The following is a 25000-nucleotide window of genomic DNA, read 5'->3' as shown; positions in this document are numbered from 1 at the left end:
GTAATTATGTCTCTGCGTCCTCCAGGGGGGTTTAACCTTACGTGTGTGTGTGTGTGTGTGTGTGTGTGTGTGTGTGTGTGTGTGTGTGTGTGTGTGTGTCTATCTGTGTCTGTCTATCTGTGTCTGTCTATCTGTCTGTCTGTCTCTCTCTCTCTCTCTCTCTCTCTCTCTCTCTCTCTCTCTCTCTCTCTCTCTCTCTCTCTCTCTCTCTCTCTCTCTCTCTCTCTCTCTCTTAAATTTATTCTTTCTCCTCGGTCTACTATTTTTTTTCTCAGCCACCCAGCATTCCTGTTCTACCTTCAATTGTTTCTTATTCTTCTTAATCCTCCGTTTTTTCATCAACAGTCATAGAAAGCAAAACAAAAATCACTTACCTTCACGTTCAAGGAAAAATGTTGATATGAATGTTTTGCTTATTATTTGTAATGTTTAAATTCATGTTCGTTTGTACTGAAGGTTTACATGCATTTCTTAATTTTATCGTGCGCATTCCAGTTTCAGTAATTCAGTATTAAGAGATTTTATTTACATGTTTATTGTCAGTTCTTTTCTAGTGTGAAGGAATACCATGAAAGAGAAAACTGTATCTATAGAACAAAGATATGTCAGGTTGTTACTCTTAAGAAAGGAAAAAAAATAGAATACAAAAATCGAACGCTATTCTTTTTCTTTTTACAAGCTATCACCAAAATAATCTTAGTTTTTGGTTCCTCATATTATCATGCATAGGTTTATTTAAGTACATTACCGAAAATATGCATAAATTCCAATTCTTATAATCTATCACTAAAATAACTCAATCTTAGTCTTTGGTTCCTCATTTTCAAGTGCATAGTTTTATTTCCGTACATTACCGAAAATATGCATTAATCTCAAGCATCGAAAATAAAGAGATAAATAAATACTATTCATATTCAATATCCTGAAAACATTCATCCTAGTCGTTCCCTAGTCCTGGATTTCTCACTGTGGCTTCCTGACTGCCTCGTCCTCACATGTTTTATCCTTTTTTTTCTTTAGCCGTGTTCCCTTGCCGTCGCTCCCCAGCTACACCTTCCTCCCTGCACGCTAACAACCCACAATCACCCGACCCACTCGAGTCCCTCTCCAAACTTGCCCCTCGCGACGACCAGTTAATGAATGCTTTGCCCCAACTTATAGTAAGGCTGAGGGCTTTTACCACACTCAGCCACGGCATGGACAGATTTAGAATACTACTTTCTTTTTTACTTTTAATACAGCATGATCAGCTTTTGCATTTTAGACAACCTTTTGTGGGATATCGATCGTACGTGACTGTGTAAGTGTTGGGTAGAGATTGAGAGAGAATTTCTCACATGCATTCCCAAAACGCCATAGAATAATACTTGTTTTATTATTTTTTCTTTTACTTTTTTAATGGAGCCTGGCCAGGTTTTGCATTTTGGTCAACTTTGTGTGCATGTTGATCATATGTGTAGGTGTCGAGGAGAGAGAGTGAGAGATAATTCTTCACATGCGTTCCCAAGACACTATAGAAGACTACTTTTTTTTTTCTACTTTTCAATAGGCATGGCCAGGTGTTGCATTTTGGACAACTTTCTGTGGCACGTTGATCATATGTGTCTGTGTAAGTCAGGAGTAGAGAGCGCGAGATAATTCTTCACATACATTCCCAAGATAATATAGAGGACTACTTTTTTTCTATTTTTAATACAGCATGGCCAGGTCTTACATTTAGGTCAACTTTCTATAGTATGTGTAAGTGTGGAGTAGAGAGAGTGAGAGAATCTTCACATGCATTCCTAAGACACTATCTCCAGCAGACTATTTGAATGGCGTTCTATTAGACAGCATGTGGCCTTCTTCCCTCAGGCCGTAAACCACGAAGGAAAATATTATAGAAGAGCGGCTTCCCCTGGACAGCTGATCGGATAAAAGGCTGGTGTTTTAAGTGGATGCTGAGCCGTGAATGATTAATACGGGAAAATGGGAAGGTCGACAGCGTGGCCCAGGAGGGTTAAATGGACGACATGAACCTTACTACACCTCATTCTTCTCCCGCGGTTCTTGAAGACTCTCTACCGGGTGAAGGGATTGGATGAAGGACGAGCCTACAGGATACGTAGGGAAGAAAGGAAGCCAGTGATGTCTTGTTGTCCCTCATTATTTGCGACGCTTCGTCCTCAGCCTCCATGATTTTTCTGTAAGACAAAACACTTCCCTCGAAGTTTTTCAAACTTTCTGCTCTTTTCCTCTATCTATGGACGATGCAGCAAAACTTATCTGGTTCTTTCTTCTACACTTCTGTCTTGCCTTCTCTTTACGGTTGCTAGCACGATGTGTAACACTTGCAATGTATATCAGATAGAGATCAACAGCGTGTCTCCCTGTTCCGGACCATCACAGTATAAGTACAATCTCTTATCTAATGTTTGCCATCTATAATCACAGAAGCCTAAGAAGATTTAAGACTCAAGTCCTCTGTCTCCCTTACTCCCCAAATATGTTTATATATATTTCAAAGTACTTCATCATTTAAACCTTGCTTTATGCTATGCCTTAAAATAAATTCAATATGAAAACAATATTGATATTCGGAAAATGTGAGTCTATAAAGACATTTACGTAAATATTCCCATAACAGTAAACCGCACCACGCCTCCAATGACTCTTGCACAGGGCATTCATCTTGGCTAATTTCATCATCTGCGCATTTTTTAAGATTTCCAAATATTGAGAAAGGATGAGGTTATATGTATCGTTATCCTAATAATATTTCTGAATATGTATCTATTTTTTTCTTTTTATCATTTGCGTTTATTATCAGTTTTACATGCCGAAAAGAAACATCTTGCCTTGAATGCGCTTAGTTACCGCTCCATAAAAGTTCAATACAAAAGGGTTCCAAATTATTTCGGGCAACTGAGATCCGTAGACGAATCAGTGTTCCAAGTATGAAAACAATAAATAAGAACGCCTGTACCAATTCACTAGTTGAAAACTACGTTAAGAAGACTTAGTTTTAAATGGAACTTCCCCTATGGACTAAACAAACTAAACAAAGAGGCAGTACATGCTTTGAAAAATAAACAAGAATATCGAGAAGGAATGCGTGGTTACAACAAAGGCCACAAGTGCACAGAGGATTAAAGGAATCAGATCCGTGCGGCAAAAATGGCAATTACACTGGAAATGTCAATACGTCATTTCGCAAATTAATGACACCATCACGTTGCACAGTGAGGGGAATCATTTGCCTTACTATTCACATTTCATCGTGACAACACACAACCACACTAAGAGCACGGTAATGATGGTCATAACAAGCAACTCCTCAAACAGCCCTTATTTCCTTTTTTCAAAATGCATATGTATGTGTGTGTGTGTGTGTGTGTGTGTGTGTGTGTGTGTGTGTGTGTGTGTGTGTGTGTGTGTGTGTGTGTGTGTGTGTGTGTGTGTGTGTGTGTGTGTGTGTGTGTGTGTATGTAGGTATGTATATATAAAATAAAACGATAAAACAAATATAAGTATAAAAGAATAAAGTAAAAATACAAAGAGAATTACAATGGTAAAAATTCACACTATCATAAGTGGGTATGCTGACAGAGTATTGTTGAGGGATGGCTTTACTTGGGAAATATATAGGGATTCCAGTATTCTTAAACTGTGTCTATTACAGGTGGCGAGGATTCTCATGAACTCTCTCAATCCCTTTCGAACTACAGACTACCAGAATCGTGTTTTATGGTTAGCTATGATGTTCAGTCACTTTTTACTAACATTCCACTGGATGAGACAATAGATATATCTGTAAACTCTGTATTCTCAGGTCTGGACATTTTTAAAAATATGACAAAATCCCTATTTACGAATCTACTACGTGTTTGTGTTAAGGATAATCTATTTGTGTTTAACAATGAATTATATAAACAAACAGACGGCGTGGCGATGGGCTCACCACTCGGACCCACCTTCGCTAACATCTTCCTTTGTTACCACGAACGAAACTGGCTCGATGATTGTCCTATCGCTTTCAAACCTATGTCATATATACGATATGTTGATGATACGTTGGTGTTTTTTAAGGAAGCATCACATGCAGACCATTTCCTACATTACCTTAACTCACAACATGACAATATCAAGTTCACTATGGAATCTGAAATAGACTCACAAATCCCCTTCCTTGACCTAAACATCACAAAAATCAATGGTAGACTTTCCACCTCTATTTATCGTAAACCTACATTTTCTGGCCTCGGTATTAGTTTTTCAGCTTTTGCAGTTTCCGGTTCAAAATCAATTCAGTCCGTACCCTCTTACACCGTGCCTTTGCTCTGTCTTCTTCTTACCTAAATTTCCATAATGAAGTTACTTTCCTAAAGGATTTTTCTATAACAATGGCTTCACCACCAACCTGTTTGAGAAAACTCTGAATAACTTTCTCCAAAGTAAATACCTTCTTAAACATCCAATTACCACTGTTGCCAAAGAAACAATCTATTTACGTATTCCATTTTTAGGTGAGGTTTCCAAGAAATTAGAAAGGGTCTATATGAAAAACTTACAAAATATTATCCTGATAAACATTTTCGTATTGTGTCTACAAATAGTCTATGTATAGGTAGTTTTTTTCCTCTTTAAGGACACTCTGCCAACTGCCTTACGCTCGTCGGCTGTTTATTGTTTCACTTGTCCCAGCTGCCAGGCTGAGTATGTGGGTAGCACCTTGCGCTCACTTATAAACCGAGCCAGCGAGCATTTAGGCCAGTCTGCCAGAACAGGGCGCCCGCTACACAACGCCCCATTTTCCGCGATACGGGACCACTGCCTCTCATGTAAGGTTCAACCCAATCTCAGTCATTTCCGTATCCTCGCCACCTGTAATAGACACAGTTTAAGAATACTGGAATCCCTATATATTTCCCAAGTAAAGCCATCCCTCAACAATACTCTGTCAGCATACCCACTTATGATAGTGTGAATTTTTACCATTGTAATTCTCTTTGTATTTTTACTTTATTCTTTTATACTTATATTTAAACGTAAGCTGCAATTACAAGATACACTATTGCTGTATTCGATGGGTTTGAACTTGTGAGCCCGAGATAAAACACTGCAGTACGGACTACGTAAGTTCGGAGGCAGCGGAAGCAGTACGCCATGCATCGAGAACACATTTTGCTGAATTACTTTACGCGGCAAGGCAGGAACATGCACATAATAGTCGATGTGAAGTAAGCACAGAAATAGCGTAGACGCTGAAATGCAGCATGAAACACGTCAACATACTGTATGATGAAGCCCAAATGCACATTATCAACGACCACTCATGCAGAACTTGTGAGGTCAAAGAACACAGCTTCCGTTGTCGCCAAGTGATCAAAAGTGTTTGTTTTCTTTCTGTAATATAGTAGTCTTCTCATCATACATGCTTATAAATGAGATCGATTAAAGTCTCTTTGGTATTTGCTTTTACAAGTTTATTATGAAGTTTCGTCTGATGCTTTCCCTTTACTCTTTCAATGACTGGTCCGGAGTTCCTTGCCTCAGTACAGCTCTTCCTAAATTCCCAAGATAATAGTGTGGTATTTTTTTCTTATTTATTTATTTATTTATTATGTGTATGTGTGTGTGTGCGCACGTGTGTGTGTGCGTGTGCGTGCGTGTGTGTGTTTGCAGAAAACCCCTTACCAAACACACACACATATATTCCCTTATCTACTTACTTGTTTACTTCATATATTTCTCTCCACACACACATATATATTTTTCTTGCATACATATTCATCTATAATCTATGTTAATCTTTTACGAAGAGGAGTGAAGGTTATAATGAAGACAAATTGAGCATTAAGAAGCTGCGCCTCTATTCTTCTTACCAAGCGTCCATTAGCAGATTACCAACCCAGCCAATCACCGAGTGTAGAGACGCTAGTGGGAGGGGCGGCAGTGGAAGGTGGGATGAGTTTTGTGAAGGGAGGGTGAAGGCAGGAGGCGGTGGGTGGGAGGGAAGCAGGAGAGAGAGAGAGAGAGAGAGAGAGAGAGAGAGAGAGAGAGAGAGAGAGAGAGAGAGAGAGAGAGAGAGAGAGAGAGAGAGAGAGAGAGAGAGAGAGAGAGAGAGAGAGAGAGAGAGTGTGACGAACTGAATTATACTTATAGCTGACAGACCGGCTACCTAATGCACACACACACACACAGGAAATGAGATCAGTAAACAGTAATGTGAGCACAATCATGATTCACTATGTACTTAAAGTCTAGAGAAAAAGAAACACGCATATAAAACAGCCCACATAAAGAGTAAATAACACGCAAGTAAAATAAAAATAATAATAATCTATTCCACTCCACACGCCCAAACATTGCAACGCGTGTTTTGGTTCTCATATATAATAATACAAAGAGAATGACTTTAATTCACATACAGACAACAATTTAAACTACGCAAGATAATAAATAGATTATTTTCTATTATTTAACATTGAAACTTTAACTATAATTTATAACTGCTAAAATGCTAAAGATTAACCGTATAGGTAGGTGTTGAGAGTATAGATCAGCGTTTCTCAACATTTTTACCCTTGCGTAACCCTTGAAATAAATTACATGTCTCAAGGAACTCCTGCGCAAAACAAAATTATATACCATATATTTCTCATTTCATTTTCATCGTATTTCACGTGACAAATATCATCACATCACTAAATATATTCCCAATGATTATATTTTTAATAACATAAAAGGTCAGATGTGATGATGTCTATACAATAATATTACAATAGCCAATAATATATTGTGCGTGTTTAGTTATATTACGTATAAGGAATTAAATAAAATGTCAAAAGTGCAGTAGCTATCTCACTCGTTTTTGCGGAACCCTTAGGGACCTTTTGCGGAATCTTAGGGTTCCGGGGAACCCAGTTGAGAAACCCTGGTATGGATGGAGAGTATGTGTATATATATATATATATATATATATATATATATATATATATATATATATATATATATATATATATATATATATATATATATATATATATATATATATATATATATATATATATATATATATATATATATATTGGTATTATTCTTAGCCTCCGTAACAATAGAGATGTTGGTCATTTTTATCTTATCTCTTTTACTGCATTTTTTTTCTCTCGGGGGTTTAGTTTAGTGTTCTTCAACCTTTTCTAAGTTCGTGCACCTTTTCGAGAAGCAAGGAGGACTATAAAAGAAATGCATCAATATTTGTTATCTTCCCCTACTTTAAGACTGAAAATCGATAGATAACATTATTGTATATCTACCTGAAGCTATAGTTTTTCGGTCCTAAACAGTCGCTATATAGTGCGAAATATACTATAACAAAATGCCACATCTCAAACACATCAGGCCCGTGTTCCGTCTGAGTATAATATATTACTATTGTGAATAGATCGTAATACTTTGATTAATATCAATAGGAGAGAACTCAAATTGTCACATTTTCAGTGTTCGCATGTTGGTTTAATTCAAGAGTGGGTCAGCATCGTCTCGCGGTACAGAGTAGTCGTCTCTAAACACTGTATTACGATGTATCTATTGATTTACCATGCTTTTACTCCTTCCAGTATTTTTCTGTTCTTATTCTACCATGGTATTTCTTTATAGTTACTTGAGTTTATACGACTAACATCATATATATAGAGCAAAACATAATTGTCTGGTGTACCAAGATCTTTCGTTTCTAGAGACTTAAATACAGTACGAAACCTTAACATAAATGTCACCTCTCTTCTGCACAGGTTAATTCTTCACAAGCAATGAGTAGAGCAATATTTGTTCGGTTTTCTTTATGAGACAAAATAGAAAATTAGCGGCCGAAACAGAAATAGTCCGAGGGTGCTATAGTGTTTTCATCACTGTGTTCCTAAGCTCTGTCTTGTCATAGCCTGAACATGGTATTCAGTTCGGTTCAGTTGATAGGCGGAAGTGTAGCCTGGATATCGGCACTTCCTGATGTGTTTTGGTTTTGGTTTTGTCTGGGTCTGTAGTCGTAATTAATTATTATTTAAACTTTTTACTTTATGTTCTCTTATTTTCCAAAAATTATATATTATTTCTTTATTCTCTTCTATACTACATTTTTTCAGAAAGTAATTTTGCAATGAGGTGTTCTTTATTTTCTGGAAAAGGACGCTGCCAATTGGGGTGTTTGGATCTTTCATTGGTGTAGGCTGAGTTATAGGAAATGTTTATGCATATAGATCAGGGTTCTCAACCTTTTTCTCGTTAAGAACCCTCTGAGTAATTTGACATCGAAAATAATGTTAATTTAGTGACTGACACTAACTCAATAGGCAAAGGTATTCTGCAAAGGATGTATCATTAAATCAGCCATCTAAGTACCACTGGAAATCTTCTTGTGAACCCTTGGGGGTTTGTGAACCCCAGATTGAGAACCCCTGCTCTAAAGAATGCAGATAGCGTTTCTTCAGTCTCGCTTCATAGGAAATATCTCTCATCCCCTGTATCTTTTTAGACATCCTCTTTTGCACTGACTCCAATAGAGATATATCCTATCTATAATGTGGGAACCAAAATTGCACTACATAGTCAAGATGTGGCCTGACCAGCGCCAAGTATTATTTTAGTACTACTTCAGGTCTTCTGCTTTTAACACTACTAAAAATAATTCTTAGTACCCTATTCGCAATATTCCTGTCCTCAATATATTGTTTCCTTTGACTGAGATCGGAGATGACTATGACTATACTTGAAACTTTCTGTTGCCTCGTTATCGTGTATCTATTGTGTGGATTATCTCTACCTACACTCAGTACCCTGCACTTGTTAATACTGAACTGCATTTGCCATATATCTGTCTAATCTTTCATCCTATGAAAATTTGCCTGTAATGAAATGGCATCCGAATCTGACCTAATTAATCTACCTAGGTATGCTTAGGTTGAGTTAGGTAAATATACGTCTGCAAATTTACTAATATCACTGCTAATTTCACTAATACAGAGCGCATTGAAATGACGTAAAGAAAGTCAGAACGCGAACATTATAAATACTATTGGGAGAGCTCTCAGAAAAGATACATTCTTTGTCGTAAACTCTTCGATACGGAAATATTTAAGGGAGATCGGAACAATACAATTAAAGGTAACATCAACTGAATTTCTTACAATAAAACACAGTAACGCTATCATGAGTTACTGCAGTTGTAAAAAGACTACAATCATATGACTACACACACACACACACACACACACACACACACACACACACACACGGGTAGAAATCTGCACAGCTATAGGTATTTCCAAAAATGAAAATCATTAAGCAATAATACAATGACAACTTTCTTCATCAGGTTAATTTTGGCGAGCCTATCAAGACAAAAGGTGATGAAAGGAAAGGAAATGGAGAGGATAGTAAAAAAAAAAAAAAAAAAAGACAAGCAAACACATCAGATGCTTCGCTTTTAGTGGAAAGAAAACAAGAAACCGCACCGTTTGTAACAAAATAAACTGTATATTTTTTTTACTAACAAACCACAAAAACACAGGCACATAGCAAAAGAGAGAGAGAGAGAGAGAGAGAGAGAGAGAGAGAGAGAGAGAGAGAGAGAGAGAGAGAGAGAGAGAGAGAGAGAGAACAGGCTTCCATCGGTTGCATTAACGTAGGAGGAAAAAAATTAAGTTTCCTTTCTAATCACTCCATACACCTACACATCTTTACCAAGAAACCTGAGATGAATTGTCAGTAAGGATTGAAATGTATTTACTTCATTATCATTATTTTCTTGACAGAAACAGAAAAAAATGTGCATACTACTTACATTTGTTCCATCAAACAATTAACGGGTAAATTAATAAAAAGACGAATTATCATATGTGAATAGAGGTATAAGCTTGAATTAGAAAATATGCGCATGAATAAGGACATGTAGAGGAATGGAAACAATGATGATGATAATAAAAACAAAGTCTGAGTTTTGATTACGAGATTGAAGAAGTGATTGACTGATTAACTGACTGATTAAATAAGATAACATACCGCCGCATTATGAAATTAAATATCTGTATGACGAGAAATAACTACACACACACACACACACACACACACACACACACACACACACACACACACACACACACAGTCTGCTCAAGGGGGAATGATAGTACTGGTGGTGGTGGTGAAGGAAAGTAACACATAAAAACAAAAATTCTGGCAACACCCTCCCTTTATTGTGAATGTGTTGTTCGCGGAGCCCTGCTAGCCGCTGCCCTCGCTCGGCCCGCCCAAAACCCACCTGCTCCCCGCCACACTTCAAAGCAAGAACCACACACCTGTTAAAATTTGATTGTCTCTTAGTTTACACCCATGAGTGCCCGGGCGTGGGGTGACAAGAGGGGGACCTGCCTGTGTGATGACGTGTGTGTGTGTGTGTGTGTGTGTGTGTGTGTGTGTGTGTGTGTGTGTGTGTGTGTGTGTGTGTGTGTGTGTGTGTGTGTGTGTGTGTGTTTATATCACTAGAATGAAAGGGAAATTAACTCTCAGGAAATAATAAAGAACACCAGCTCCTGTTCTCACCACTCAGAAATATAGAGGACAAAGGTGACGCGTTAAGTGTTGGTAAGTTGATGATAAATCTAATATTGTTGCTGCAATGAAGAAGGCAATAAAGGTAAAGAAAGAGGAAAAAATATGAGGGATAGATACGATTAAGGGAAACTGAACTTATGATAAATTTCTTTTAGGGACAATACATAAAGTTATATCTAGGAAGTAAATCAAAATATAACTTTGATATAACATCCATAATTAAACTTTTTAGAATTGTGCCTTTATTGATATATGCTTTTCATGCAAGAATTATTGTTCTATTTTTCTATGATTTAATCATGCAGAATCTTAAAAGAAAATACTTTATATAATAAATTTTTACGTTCTTGTTTTCTTTTATAGTTATGAAAGGTGAATTGCGATATAATTACTATAGACTGTATAAGATAACAGTTTTTCTTATTTTTATTACTATGAGGCTTTATTACTATGAGGCTTAACTGATATCTATATGTAAACGTTTAATTTTCTCACAATAACATGAGATTATTGTGTTGACCCCCATGTCTGTATTTGGTCCGTTTCCATATGCCGGAGTGAATTTTGCACCGAATGGCAAAAATAAGTTGGTACATATACAAAGACAAATATGTAGTTTCTACATACATACTTGGGCATCAGTTCAAAGCAGTGTCACTATTCCCTCTCTAGTTGTTGTTTATTCTTTGTATCCGTACATATACATAACCATCGAACAACTTCATTACCATCCATAGTACAAAGAGCACATATCCTGTCCCACTTCTACTCTATACTTCCCGCACCTTCGTTATCAGCTTTCCCGGTAGGCAGCAAGGCTGAGTGCTGGCTGGAATAGGAAGAGACCTCGTTTTTCTCTTCTGCTCTCGCCTTTGTATCGAAGATCTATAGAATGGAGTGGTTGATTCGCATATGTAACATCGTTTTCAGCTAGTAGGCCTGCTGTTATCTGGTACCGTTGTGTTATTTCTTTTTTCCTCTTTGTCCTATCACACACTATAATAAATACCATAGCCATGTCAATTCATATCAGGAAAATGCCAACAACTAAATGAGAACAGACAACTAAATATAGCATGACGCGTGGCCATATTCGCCACATTCACGTTGTTCTGAGTGTCTCTTGAGAAGAAAACCCTTGACCTGGTAATCGTTGCTTAAGACATACCTAATGCAAAACTACTACAATCCGAAACAGACACTTTACACAGACTTTTGTTTATCAGTACCCAATTGGCAAGGGGAATTTAAAAAGGCACTTTTTTACATTTCTGACATATGAATTAATAAGTAAATGTCCTTTTCTTTAGTGAGTGGTATCTCATTTTCTTGTCTATAGTTAGTATCCTCCTTGTATAAAAAGAAAATAACAAACAATTGGAAATTAAACTGATTGGCGTTGGGATGAACAAAACATTTCACACAAGCTCTATTCTCTTCTAAACATTACTCGTAGAACTATTTCCTCTCTCCTCACGGACATCATCTTTCTCTAGGTATTTTCCTCTCCAGGCATTTCCTTCCTCATTTATTTCAACATTAACCTGAAATAATCAAACCACAATGCAGTGTTTCTTTCTCATAGCACAGAGGTATCAAAACAGACTGAGAAGTGAAGGCCTCATTAAGAGAACGAAATATTTGTCCCTAGAGAAGTCCAACACCAGCAAAAATATCCAAGGCAAGGGAAATATGACCTCAAAAGTAATGAAAAAGCAACTAAGCGACGTTCTAAGCTTATCTTTTTCAAGTGTATTTTGTTTTATAGTGTTTTATTTTCTATTCTTATTCTGTTCCCATTGCGACTTCAGTACCTGGTGTCCCTTGCCGCAATGCTTCAAGAAAGAAAAATAGTAATCAACTGTAATCTCCGTCGAAGCGTTACGGTGAAGACAAGACTCCAAACTAGGCAGTGTTCATGTCTATTCGTAATTAACCTGCCTCTTCCTGGCTTTCTATTTGTCTATCTTCCTTCTTGCTAGTCTGTAGAATTTGTCTCCCTTTCTGTCTATTTAGCTTTCATTATCTTGTCAGCTTTTGCGATGGCTTAATTCATCCACTGCTATTCGCTTCATTTAACCTTTAATAATCAACTACCCTGGAACATTACTTACGTTTCACTCCCACTTCCAAACATTATACTGACTAGAAATTGCTAAATCTATTCTTTTTTTTTTTAATCCTCTCTTTCTTCTAGATATTTAAAAGAATACATATATTGTCTCTATTGCCGTGAATTGTTGGATATCACAATGAAAGGGTCAATACACTCTCTCTCTCTCTCTCTCTCTCTCTCTCTCTCTCTCTCTCTTTGTCATCACTCACCGTAACAAAAGAAATTGCTTTGACATTAATACTAACCTTCCCATTCTCCCCTTAAAAAGAAAAAAAAAAAAGAGAGAAGGTGACCCCACAGTAATCAAAGGAGTATCACACTCTGGTTCGCGAAGTCAAGGGCCCCGAGTTGCGTATTTTCACTTCGCGTCATTATGAAGGAAGGGGCGAAGCTAATGGAAAAGTTATTATCAAAAAAACACTACTCATATTTTTAAAGCGATGTAAGTCTCTGTCTCTCCCTGTCTCTCTGTCTCTCTTTGCATGTGTTTAGTTTTAAGTGGAGTTTAATGCTACGTGTCGATTTTCTTTTCTTTTCTTCGTTTACACAAAGAAATAGGGAGAGCAATGCTGTAATGAACGACAGACCGTGTGTGTGTGTGTGTGTGTGTGTGTGTGTGTGTGTGTGTGTGTGTGTGTGTGTGTGTGTGTGTGTGTGTGTGTGTGTGTGTGTGTGTGTGTGTGTGTGAAAAGAAAACAAAACAACCTTAATTCACCTGTACAACACACTTTATTCTCCTTCTCCGCGCCCACACGCGCACACGCACACACACACACACACACACACACACACACACACACACACACACACACACACACACACACACACACACACAGTACAGCCAAACACCCACTTTTTCCTTACTTTTACTTTATATTACCAAGTCTCTCTCTCTCTCTCTCTCTCTCTCTCTCTCTCTCTCTCTCTCTCTCTCTCTCTCTCTCTCTCTCCCAAGTAGTTAACAGGACTCTGCTGCCTCGCGATCATTACGGGACCTGATTACAGCAGCGCCACCCTCATCATTCTCCTCTTGCATTACCGTCGTCTTTCTTTACTTATTTTCTAACAAAGAGGAGAAGAGACGGAGAGACGGCACGTGAAGAGGGGAGGAGGAGGAGGAGGAGGAGGAGGAGGAGGAGGAGGAGGAGGAGGAGGAGGAGGAAATATATATAGACAAGAGTGTGAGATAAAGTGAAATGCAAGTCTGAAATGAAATCACAAGTGTAAACAAGGAATTAAAGTAACGAAAGTGTTGAGAGAGAGAGAGAGAGAGAGAGAGAGAGAGAGAGAGAGAGAGAGAGAGAGAGAGAGAGAGAGAGAGAGAGAGAGAGAGAGAGAGAGAGAGAGAATAACCCCATAATATCCAGTAAATTATCTATCACAAAGCAGACCAAGTGACTGCTAACATTTAACTGACCTCCAATGAACACTTATCGTTGAAATTACATAAAAAAAATCCCACTTGAAAAAGAATACAATGAGATGCAGCTACACTTACTACATGTCAATTCCAGTATTCTTTAATGTCACCATTTGCTTCCACTGAATATGTAGCAATTGTAAGGATTCCGCTGATCTTATTATGAGAGGTACCTATGAATATTCCGAAACTATGAACACCCATGAGAGAAAGAAAGGATTTGTCTAGGGGAATGTAAAGCAAGTCATACGTATTCATCTTCTTTGTAAGGGAAGGAGATGTCAGGTTGTAACAAAACTGGGCAGTATGTATGTTTAATGCTCGATTTGTTCGTAAACGGTAATGACGCGTTTTTGTTCCGTGGGTAAAATAGTTTAATCTTTGTCTGATATTTGGTCGTGTGTCAGAAATGACTTCGACCACAATAAGTGTTCATGTCTTTTTTATCAAGCTGGTCCATCGCAACGACGTATATCCGATAATCACAGGCTAATGGCTGGAATATTTCAAACGAAGCTCCGGATATCCTTGCCCTCATAAAGAATGCTGCTCCTCTCAACAAATCCCTTTTCTCGTCTCATGAATGAAATAGTACATCTTATCGTATTACACCGCGATTTTTACGTTATGTCTCTTAACAGCTGCGTTTTCTCATGTCGCTGATACAAAGAATCTGTTCATGTTTGTCTCTATTCTCTCCGCCTTAATAATACGAGGATTATAAATATATCCATTGCTTTACATACTTCGCTGGTAAACTTTCTTATTCCCATGTTCATTTCCTTGCCACTTGAGTAATTCCAAAAGGAGTGGAAAGACACCTAGAAATGTCTTTTTTTTTTTTAAACCTCGTAGCCTTTTCTCATTTACTGTATTTCCATATTTTCCAAGTGTTTTCCCGTCTTGCTATAACTCAACTCTCTACCTTCTCTCACCGCTATTATGTTCATCTCCCTTATGCAAGAAATAAACCAATATTCTTAGTCTCTCATCCTTTTTAATAATCAACTGGAACTCCTTTGCATGATTCTGTATTTTCCTCCACCTATAACTTGACCTCTCTCATAGAAATTTTCAAGACATTTCTCATTATAATTTTGGATATCCATTTTAGGGACTGGCACATTCAACGAAACATTTTTTCCGACCTTTCTTGTTACTTGGCCACGTCCCCTCTCACAGCAGCAACTCAAAACACCAAACCACTATATAAATAATAATCAAGAAAATAGTAGTAAAGTTTAATCAGTAACGATGCGGTATCTATTCCCTATCAACTAGTTTAATGAAGGGCACCATAACAATGAGATCCCTTCCCCTTAGTATTAATTCAACAGTATATCATCTAGAAGCTACAGGAAAATTATGCTCATCCTCTAGTTTATGTCGTGTAATAGAGAAATAGTATTATAAAAAAAAAAGGTAACACTCACAAGATACAGAGAATAGAGAAGAGAGAACGGAGGGATAGATGGGTGAAGAGAAAGATAAATGGAGAGGACAGTGGAAAGAAAAGAGATAAAAAAAAAAAGATGCGATAGAGAATATGAGGGAACGAAAAGGAACAGAGTATGGAGAAGGAAAAAAATAAATAAATGAGACGGTAGTGAAAAGAAAAGATGAAAAAAAATGCGATAGAGAATAGGAAGGAACGAAAAAAGGTGTATAAGGAGAAAGAAAAAAATAAATGAGAAGGGAAAGGAGAAAGGAAGAAAGGAAAAGCACAAAGATAACAGTAAATAATAAAAGAAAGTGGAGCAAATAGGACAATATAGAGAAAAATACAAACCATTGCATCATTCTTACTTTCTAATGGACTGAATGAGAAAGAAAGAGAGAAAAAGCGGAGAGACTTCACCCCTTCACTACCATGACGCATTTTCATATTAATTATCTTTACTATTTGGTGATGTTACACAGCTTCAGAAACTTATGTGGGGATTGAAATAGTGAAGACTTTGGCCATTAATCATCTGACCTCCATAGACCCTTCTTAATATAAATCAAATCGTCTAATCGTACCCAAACTCGTAATAAAGTGCGTCTCAGTACTGAAAGGGTTAAGACTACATAACAGGAAAACAGTGAAGGAAAGAGAACAATATAGAAAAAAAACACAAATTATTGCATTATATTGAATTTCTAATGAACTGAAGGAGACAGGAAGATAAAAAAAAAACCGGAGAAAATAAGAATAAATTATCAGAGAAACTTAATCCCCTAAAAACAATACAATAAGAACACAAGCTACTCCAGCACTCCTAATACCCGACACTCACCATTTCGTCATCCAGGTTCTATCGTGCAAAGGTTTAAGGGACTGTAGCAGAGTGGCGACGTGTTCCAGAGAGAAGAGCTGCACGTTCCTAATAAGCGAATTTCTGGAATAATTGGTTTCTGAGTACATGCATTCGACATTTACGGACAATTATGGATGTCTGCCTAACAAGCATGTGGAGGAGGAGGAGGAGGAGGAGGAGGAGGAGGAGGAGGAGGAGGAGGAGGAGGAGGAGGAGGAGGAGGAGGAGGAGGAGGAGGAGGAGGAGGAGGAGGAGGAGGAGGAGGAAAGAGGAGGAAGACTATGTAAAGGAACAGATCAAGTAATGGAATATGGAAGATGAAGAAGATGAGAAAGAAGAAAGAGAGAGAAATTGCGAAAGAGAGAAAAAAAATAATAAAATAGACTAAAAGAGAAACACATACGAAGAGAACAACAAAGAAAACGAGAACAAATACAAACAAAGCAAGAAACACAAATGAAAAAAAAATGACAGACAATCAAAACAAACACGAAAAAAAGCGTAACAAAAAAAGACACGTAGAAAAAAAAAAAAAGAAAACAAAAGAAAAAGAAAATAGGAAAGCACGAGGCAAAAAAAGGAAAAGTTAACGAAAATTACTAAAAATAGATGAAAATGAAACACGAAACAATTGGAGAAGAGAAAAGAAGCGATAGAGGACAAGAGAAGCAGGAGGAGGAGGAGGAGGAGGAGGAGGAGGAGGAGGAGGAGGAGGAGGAGGAGGAGGCGAAGAAGAAAAGGAAGAACAAGAACAAGTAGAACAAGAAGGTAAATAAATAAATAACTCCGAAATCAAGAAAAAAGGCTGGAAAATGAAGACAGGAACAAGATGAGAGAGAGAGAGAGAGAGAGAGAGAGAGAGAGAGAGAGAGAGAGAGAGAGAGAGAGAGAGAGAGAGAGAGAGAGAGAGAGAAAATGAAGAACCTCAATAGCCCCAGCCAGCCATACCTAAAATAAATTTCTCACGACACTAAATTGAACGAAACTCAACAGAATCTCGCCTCGCGCGTCGAATATTCTAAAAGATTAAGGAAAAAGAAAAAAGAGGAAGGCCGAACGAAGATTTCCGCTCCCTTTTCCCCCGACACGGACTAGGCATGTTTGTCTAATTAATTTTTAATGAGAAATAGCGTTCAGTCCGGGGCGAAAATTGCAATCAATATTTGAACTGAGTTGATAATGTGAAGTGAGAGATCCAAGGGGAAGAGGAGAGGAGGAGGGAGGTGAGAGGTGACGTGATGTACCGAAGGAGGAGGAGGAGGAGGAGGAGGAGGAGGAGGAGGAGGAGGAGGAGGAGGAGGAGGAGGAGGAGTTTCTATTGGGAGGTGTTGTCAAAAAGTTTTCCCTCTTTGCCTAGGAGGGAAAGAGAGAAGCATGGATGGAGGGAAGGAGAGAGGGAGGGAGAAATAGTGCAGGGACGGTTGATAGAAAATGACGTGAGAGGGAGGAGGAGGAGGAGGAGGAGGAGGAGGAGGAGGAGGAGGAGGAGGAGGAGGAGGAGGAGGAGGAGGAGGAGGAGGAGGAGGAGGAGGAGGAGGTTGAGAAGGGAAAAACCTTCGGGTCGGATGGAAATCACTTGTCTTCACAGATTATTCTCGATGGAATGACGGAGGATGTGGAAATCTTTTATTGACTTTCCATCATTTTGTTTGACGGTAGTAATTGTGGCGGTCCGCTGGGGGTCGAGGTGCCAGCTACGGGGACGACTTACCTTGATTGGAATGCCTGATCAAGTAAATAATCCACCTGTGTGTGTGTGTGTGTGTGTGTGTGTGTGTGTGTGTGTGTGTGTGTGTGGGTGTGGATGTGGGTGTGTGTGTGGGTGTCGGTGTGTGTGTGTGTGTGGGTGTGTGTGTGTGTGTGTGTGGGTGTGGGTGTGTGTGTGTGGGTGTGTGTTAATTCAAAGTATCACCAAGAAACTATCGTAAAATCATATTGACAATTATGTTTCTGTCGTATAACAGACATGGTATTATAGAAAGATAGTATTTCCAAGACGCAGAGAATAGAGAGGGAAAATAAAATGAAAGGATAAATGGGAGAGATAAAGATAGATGGAGTGTAGTGGCGAGAAAAAGGAAAAAGAGACTAAATATACAGATTATGTTCAAGAATCTCCATGTTAAGCAGTCCTGAGGTATCTGAAGAACTAGTGAATGACAAAATGATCCTCGCTGTCCCTTCTCACACATTCATCTGTTTTTTTATAAATATTTGAAAACCTATATATAATTGCACACGACTATACTTATATGGAAAATAGAAATCTGATACTGTTATTTTTCTCTAATAACCCGCGAAGGGAGAGTCAGTTATGATTATTCCTTGACCTCGAAAACGTTCAATATAATAAAAGTTTCAGGCTTCAGCCAACATATGGCAGCACAGTGACCTTTACTCCTGAGAGGTCCTTTCCCCCCTCGCTGCATTTCAGGAGTCAGCGAGGCCTGGAGACGGCACGCTGCTTTCCCGATATGATGAAGTAGCCGTACACTGGCACCCCTCACGCCTCGCATTCCTCGCCCGTTTCCCTGCCTACCAGATCTGAGCCGTGACAAGACGTGCACGGAGAGCGTCTTGTGCTGTTGAGCCGCTATATATAAGACGTGTTTCTTCATCCACCCTGTTTTATGTTTTATTTTCCCGCTACAAGTAATTCTGGTGAGTTAAATACGTACTCTTGTAAGAAGCAGGAAGGGCAGACAACACGTGAGGATTTATATATCAGATCGGAGCATACGTCATAACAATTCTAGCCTGTCTTCTTTCGAGTAATGTAAGATAAAAGCAGATAAATAAACAAGTAAACGGGTCTATTGCCTTTTATGGGAAGGGTATCATGAGCAGGTTTAATTATCTTCATAATGGCACGTCCCCTTATTGAATAAAAGTATATAGCAATGATGTTATAGACAGGTAAATCAAGGCTAAATGAAAATAGTTCTTAGTTTATCTGAACCGCATAATCACATGAGGACACCAGCGAATATATAAATCGTACACACACACACACACACACAGTAAGGCCTTGATAAGAGCACTATGCAAAAGTTCAGCAGAGGCACATCGCGTAGTTTCAATCACAGCCACCCATGATCTTCTCTCCACAAGCGCATTAAACAGCTGGTGGTGCACTTCTTGGTTACTTAAATGTTGACATCCTTCACTGTCTTTTAAGCACTACTCGTTTATATAGCTTTCGTTTTCCTTGTGTGTTTATATCTGTTCGGCTTCTACGTATTATAATTACTACTAGTTATATTACTATTATCATTACTTCTTTTCTTTTTTTCTCGTTGTCGAAATGTTTTTTTTTTACTTTCTCTCCTTCTCTTCCTACTCCTCCATTTCTTCTTCCTTCTCCTCATCCTGCTTCTTATTCATTTCCATATACTTTCTTTGACCATCTTCTCATCCTTCTCTATTTTTTTTCTACTTCTCCGCTTCCTCCTCTTCACACACACACACACACACACACACACACACACACACACACACACACACACACACACACACACACACACACACATTACATATTATAAGAAACCCTCCTTTCTTCCAGCAGTACCGTCGTCGCGTCACATATGGCAAGGCGACCAACTCCGTTAAAAACAATTCGGAAAAACTCCCATTTGGACGCCGCCTCACAATTACCTCGCGAGCAATTATCACAAGTTCCGACCTCCGGGCATCTCTGGGCGATTAAGCTCTAGGGAAATTAACTGGAGCAATACTTCCCGGAGCAAGTCGAGTATGCCAATGTGGAAAGTTACGAAATTTCGGGGAAAACGTGAAGTTGAATGAATGTTGACGTCATTTTTTGGCCCTCTTCCACCTCCTCCTCTTACTTCTTCCTCCTCCTCCATCCCTGTCCCTCTCTCTCTCTCTCTCTCTCTCTCTCTCTCTCTTTCGTGCCCCCAGGATCTGCCTTGTATCTTTTTCTTGTGAAGTTTATGTATTTTTCGAAATTTTTGTTTTTTGATCGCTATGTATTTTGTAAGAGTTGAATTTGGTGTTGTGCGGGTTTTTGTTGTTAGAGAGAGAGAGAGAGAGAGAGAGAGAGAGAGAGAGAGAGAGAGAGAGAGAGAGAGAGAGAGAGAGAGAGAGGTTGATTCATAATACTGTTTTACGTATATTTGTGGGGTTATTATTATTATTATCATCATTATTATTATTATTACCGTCATCATTATATTTATTATTATTATTATCATTATTATCAATATTATTATCATTACTATAATTATTTCGCCCCCATAAGAAAAATTCATCTTTCTTATTTCTCCAATGCGTGAGATTAAGCTAAAATAATTGTCTTGCCTCATTAGTAATAAGCCCGTTCAGGCGTTTAGATTCTCCACTGCATTTTCTCAAGAGGCTGCGTTAACTGACAGGAGGAGACGCGATTTTACCAGGCTCCAATCTTTGCTAAAATATCTCACACAACACAGACACAAGGCAGGCAATGGTGGCGGTGTTAGGGTCACACGGTCCTACACAAAGGCTTCAATTGTACAGCGTGTACGTGGTGAACTTTCCAAAGAATATCAACTCACTTAACTTTTGATCAATTACTAACAATAGGTAACTGAGAGGAAGAAAAAACACAGACTAGAATAAAATAAAGACCATCTCTCTCTCTCTCTCTCTCTCTCTCTCTCTCTCTCTCTCTCTCTCTCTCAGGAACTTTCATATGGTACTTAAAGCGTTGCAGATCAGGTTATATATATCTAAATTCTAACATTCATAAAGCAGAAGAAAGGATAAAAAAAAAAATTCTAGACTACAACCAGAAGCCTTTGCCATAACTCACTGTACTCTCTGCAGTCTCCAGCTATTCTCCGCTTTTTTTTTTTTTTTTTTTATCTTTATCTTGTCCTTCCACCAACTATCTGATGCTTCCCTTCTAACAGACTATCTCTAGGGTACAGTCAATCCGTTTTCAATACGATAACAATCACACAGACACACACACAGACACACACACACACACACACACACACACACACACACACACACACACACACACACACACACACACACACACACACACACACACACACACACACACACATCTATAACATTTTCTTGAACGCAGTCAGTTCAGAAAACCTGCGCTCTTCTTCAATGTCGATGGTTGTATTACATATAAATAAATAAATATACATGAATATACATATAAGTAAACAAGTAATTTTCAGTATACAGAAAAAAAATAAATATAATGACATACAGATTCATTAGAGGAACTGGAAATTCTAGATACAAAAAGCAAGGCAACACTCCCTGTCTTTTATAACTCGGAAATAATCACTTACTTATATTTCCTCAACTCTTTGGGGTTGATCGTCGTATTGGCATAATTGATGGGCGAGAACAGAGGGCGTGGTGTCCCAGTGTTGTGGTGACACTGGCCAAGAGTCACACAAGGATCAGTCTTGTTATGACACAAGCACACACCATTTCGACTTCTTTATGAGTAAACGTATTCCTCTAACTTTTGACACTCACTGTAAAGAAAACAAGTCATAACGTTAATCATGAAGTCCCATAAATAGACATGACATCCATCCCTGTGCAATGTTTTTTTGGATTTATGTACAACGCCCTCCAACATTCAGCTTGCCATAAATCCAATGCAATAATTACTATTTCTGTTAGATTAATTCATTTGAAAAACTAATAATTTGATTTTATCGTTGACATTAATATACCAATTCATGGATGGTATGATACAAGGGCAAAAAATAGCATGAATCATGTTATTTTGTTGACAATGTCACACTGCAGCACTAGGTAAAACACCATGCAAATGTATACAAGGGCTCAACGGACCCACAATATTCATACATTTGTTAATATTCTTTACACAAAATACATATTGCGATTGTGTACATATTCTTATTTTGTCTATTTTTTCTCTATTTTCCTAAGATTGACTTTAGCAATGACCCAACTGAAGAAATTGCGACTTCGAAATTGTCTTTTATTTCATGTACGAGTATTTGCATGGCTGCTGTATGCCTGCAATCTGACATGCTAAACTGTACTTGTGACCTAAGATGCAATGTCTGGTCTTTACATGTATATGCACATTCACTTTACTATATTTATAACTCTTCAGATCATTGCTATTGTTGCCTTTGTTGTTTTTGTTGTAGTTGTTGCTATTGTTCTTATTGTTACAAATAATGTTTTTTTTCTTCTTGTATATTGACATTTGTGACATTTTACATTTTATAATCTTTTAATTTACGTATTATATCTATTTACTTATCAACATAGGTCTCTCTCTCTCTCTCTCTCTCTCTCTCTCTCTCTCTCTCTCTCTCTCTTGTATGTAACTAGAAGTTAATTCCGTAAATATCCCTCGTACCAAGTTAAGAGTATATAAGATGCACCCCTTTACGTACGTGTGTAACTCCCTATCTATCAGTTCGCGATCGATACATCAACAAAACAACGGATCTCGCCGGCAAGGAATCCACCGAGAGAGTTAGTAGCTGATATCTAAAATATTCACACCGCCGCTTTAAAGCAGAGCACTTAAAACGCTCTTACCTTCCCTACGAGTCACGGTGGAGGTGTTCATCTGCTAATCAATTACAAAACATCATATAAATACTGTATTCTGAGAAGAAAAAAAATTAGGCGGATCCGTGTTAGTTACGAGACGATAAGAATGTATGTGTTCTTCAATTAAATGAGAGAACGCTGTTAATTGTATCGCGTTTAATGACAATGAGGATAAAGAGAGTACCTGTGCTGTCTGGAGTAACAAAATACAGATAAAAAAACCCTGTTATTTTCTACATAACGAAAACAAAACTGACAAAAAGGAAATAAAAAAGGAATGTGTCGTGTTTACTAGCTGAGAAGGATCGTGCTTGTGCTGCCAGGACTAACAAAATACAAATGGAAAACACTGTGTTCTTTTTCTACATAAGGAAAGCAAAATTAACAAAAAAGAAATAATAAAAAATGTGTCGTGTTTACTAAACGAGAAGGATCGCGCCTGTGATGTCTGGACTAACAAAATGAAAATGGAAAAAAAAAATGTCATGTTTACTAACCTAGAAAAGTATGGTGTCTGTGTCGTCTGGACTGGCTAACAGAAAATAGAAAAAAATGTGTTGTAATGATTTACAAAAAGAAAACACTTAGGAAGCCTTTTTTTGTGTGTGTTCACTGATATTGAGACAAAAGATACGAAATGTTGTGTTGCGTTGACTAATAAGAGAGAGAAAATGCAGTATAATAATGTCTATGCCGTGTTAACTAACAATATAATGTTCATAACTGTATCTATACGACCTTCCTAAACTGCAACGGGATTAATTCTGATAAAAAAAAAGCAAGAAAAAAGAAATGAGGGATTTAAATGGTACCTCAAAAGTGACAAATGTTTAACTAATAGAGAATCGTCAATTAATAGAAAAATTGTATAACATGACATCGATTTAGCTCCGCCAAGTTAGACACCAATGATTCCGGCACCATTTCTTCCAGTATTTTTTTTTTCTTTTGACAAAATAAAAAGTGTAACTATAATGTAGTGGTATATGTTAACCACTATAAACGCTGTGATTAATGTACTGGCATATGTTAACCACTATGAACACCGTGAATAAGTTCTCGTGAATCCATGACTAATACGCCTACGTATTGGGGAATAAATCTGAGAGCACCCGTTCCATCCCTGAGCTGTGCAATTGGCTCAGGCATTGCTCACCAGCTCATCTTCCCTCGTGGGTTATTCGACAGCCGGGAAACTTGTGGAAATTGAATTGTGTTTAACCACATGGCAGGAAAGGCCTCGTGCCTCCGAGTGAGAAATACAATGATTTTCCACTACGAAGTCAATGGTACAGAAACATAGGTAAGATTTCGGGACATGCCGCAGCGTACCTTTGAATAGTGAGGTATAGTGAATGGTACGTAGGTAATAATTTTCCACTATTATGTACTTTACTTTACGAGGAATCAATGGCTAAGGAAATGAAACGAAGATTCCACAAGAAAAACACAGCGTTTTTTCTAAGGATGGAATTAATAAAAGATAAGGTAATAAAACTAAAGTGAGCATTAATATTTCACTATGCTTTACTGTACTCTAGGAAATCGAAGCTAATATTTCAGGACAAGACGCAGCTTAAGAATGTATGGGAGCATGAATATTAACCAAGCTATTGTATAGGACAAACTACCCAAGACAAATTGCAAGCAGGAGTCTCGATTAAACGATTCAACTGCCTTAGATGGGAGGGAAGGGAGAAACAAGGATGTAGGGTTTGCTTGCCTCATCCATCCACCTATGCGTTCCTGAATTCACTGGGCTAACTTTACCTTCAGGAGGGAGAGGTTAGACTTTCCTGGCAGTTACACAAAATAGAAAGCGAAATATACCTCTATCTACACAGGCTTAAGATTACCAAACTAACAGAAATGCCTTACAAGTTTATAGAGGTTTCAAGACATTTGTTCCAGATTTTTGGCTAACTCTCTTAATCTTTTAGGGAACTGGCAATCAAATGGGCCTTTTCTTTCTTATTTTTTGTTGCCCTTAGCCAGCTTCCC

General features: G+C 38.0%; 1 long non-coding RNA gene across 1 annotated transcript in view; it reads right to left on the bottom strand.

Annotated features, from left to right (window-relative positions):
- Positions 1-25000, bottom strand: part of LOC123504108 — an 87639-nt gene that overhangs the window by 56391 nt on the left and 6248 nt on the right. Inside the window, exon 2 of the long non-coding RNA XR_006674705.1 lies at positions 21742-21933. This is a non-coding gene — a long non-coding RNA (uncharacterized LOC123504108). The remainder of the gene's footprint in view (positions 1-21741; positions 21934-25000) is intronic.

Source organism: Portunus trituberculatus, chromosome 15, assembly GCF_017591435.1.
Source record: "Portunus trituberculatus isolate SZX2019 chromosome 15, ASM1759143v1, whole genome shotgun sequence".
NCBI classification, from domain to species: domain Eukaryota; kingdom Metazoa; phylum Arthropoda; class Malacostraca; order Decapoda; family Portunidae; genus Portunus; species Portunus trituberculatus.
Note: the sequence above shows the minus strand (reverse complement) of the source record. Positions and strands in the feature narration are given on the sequence as shown.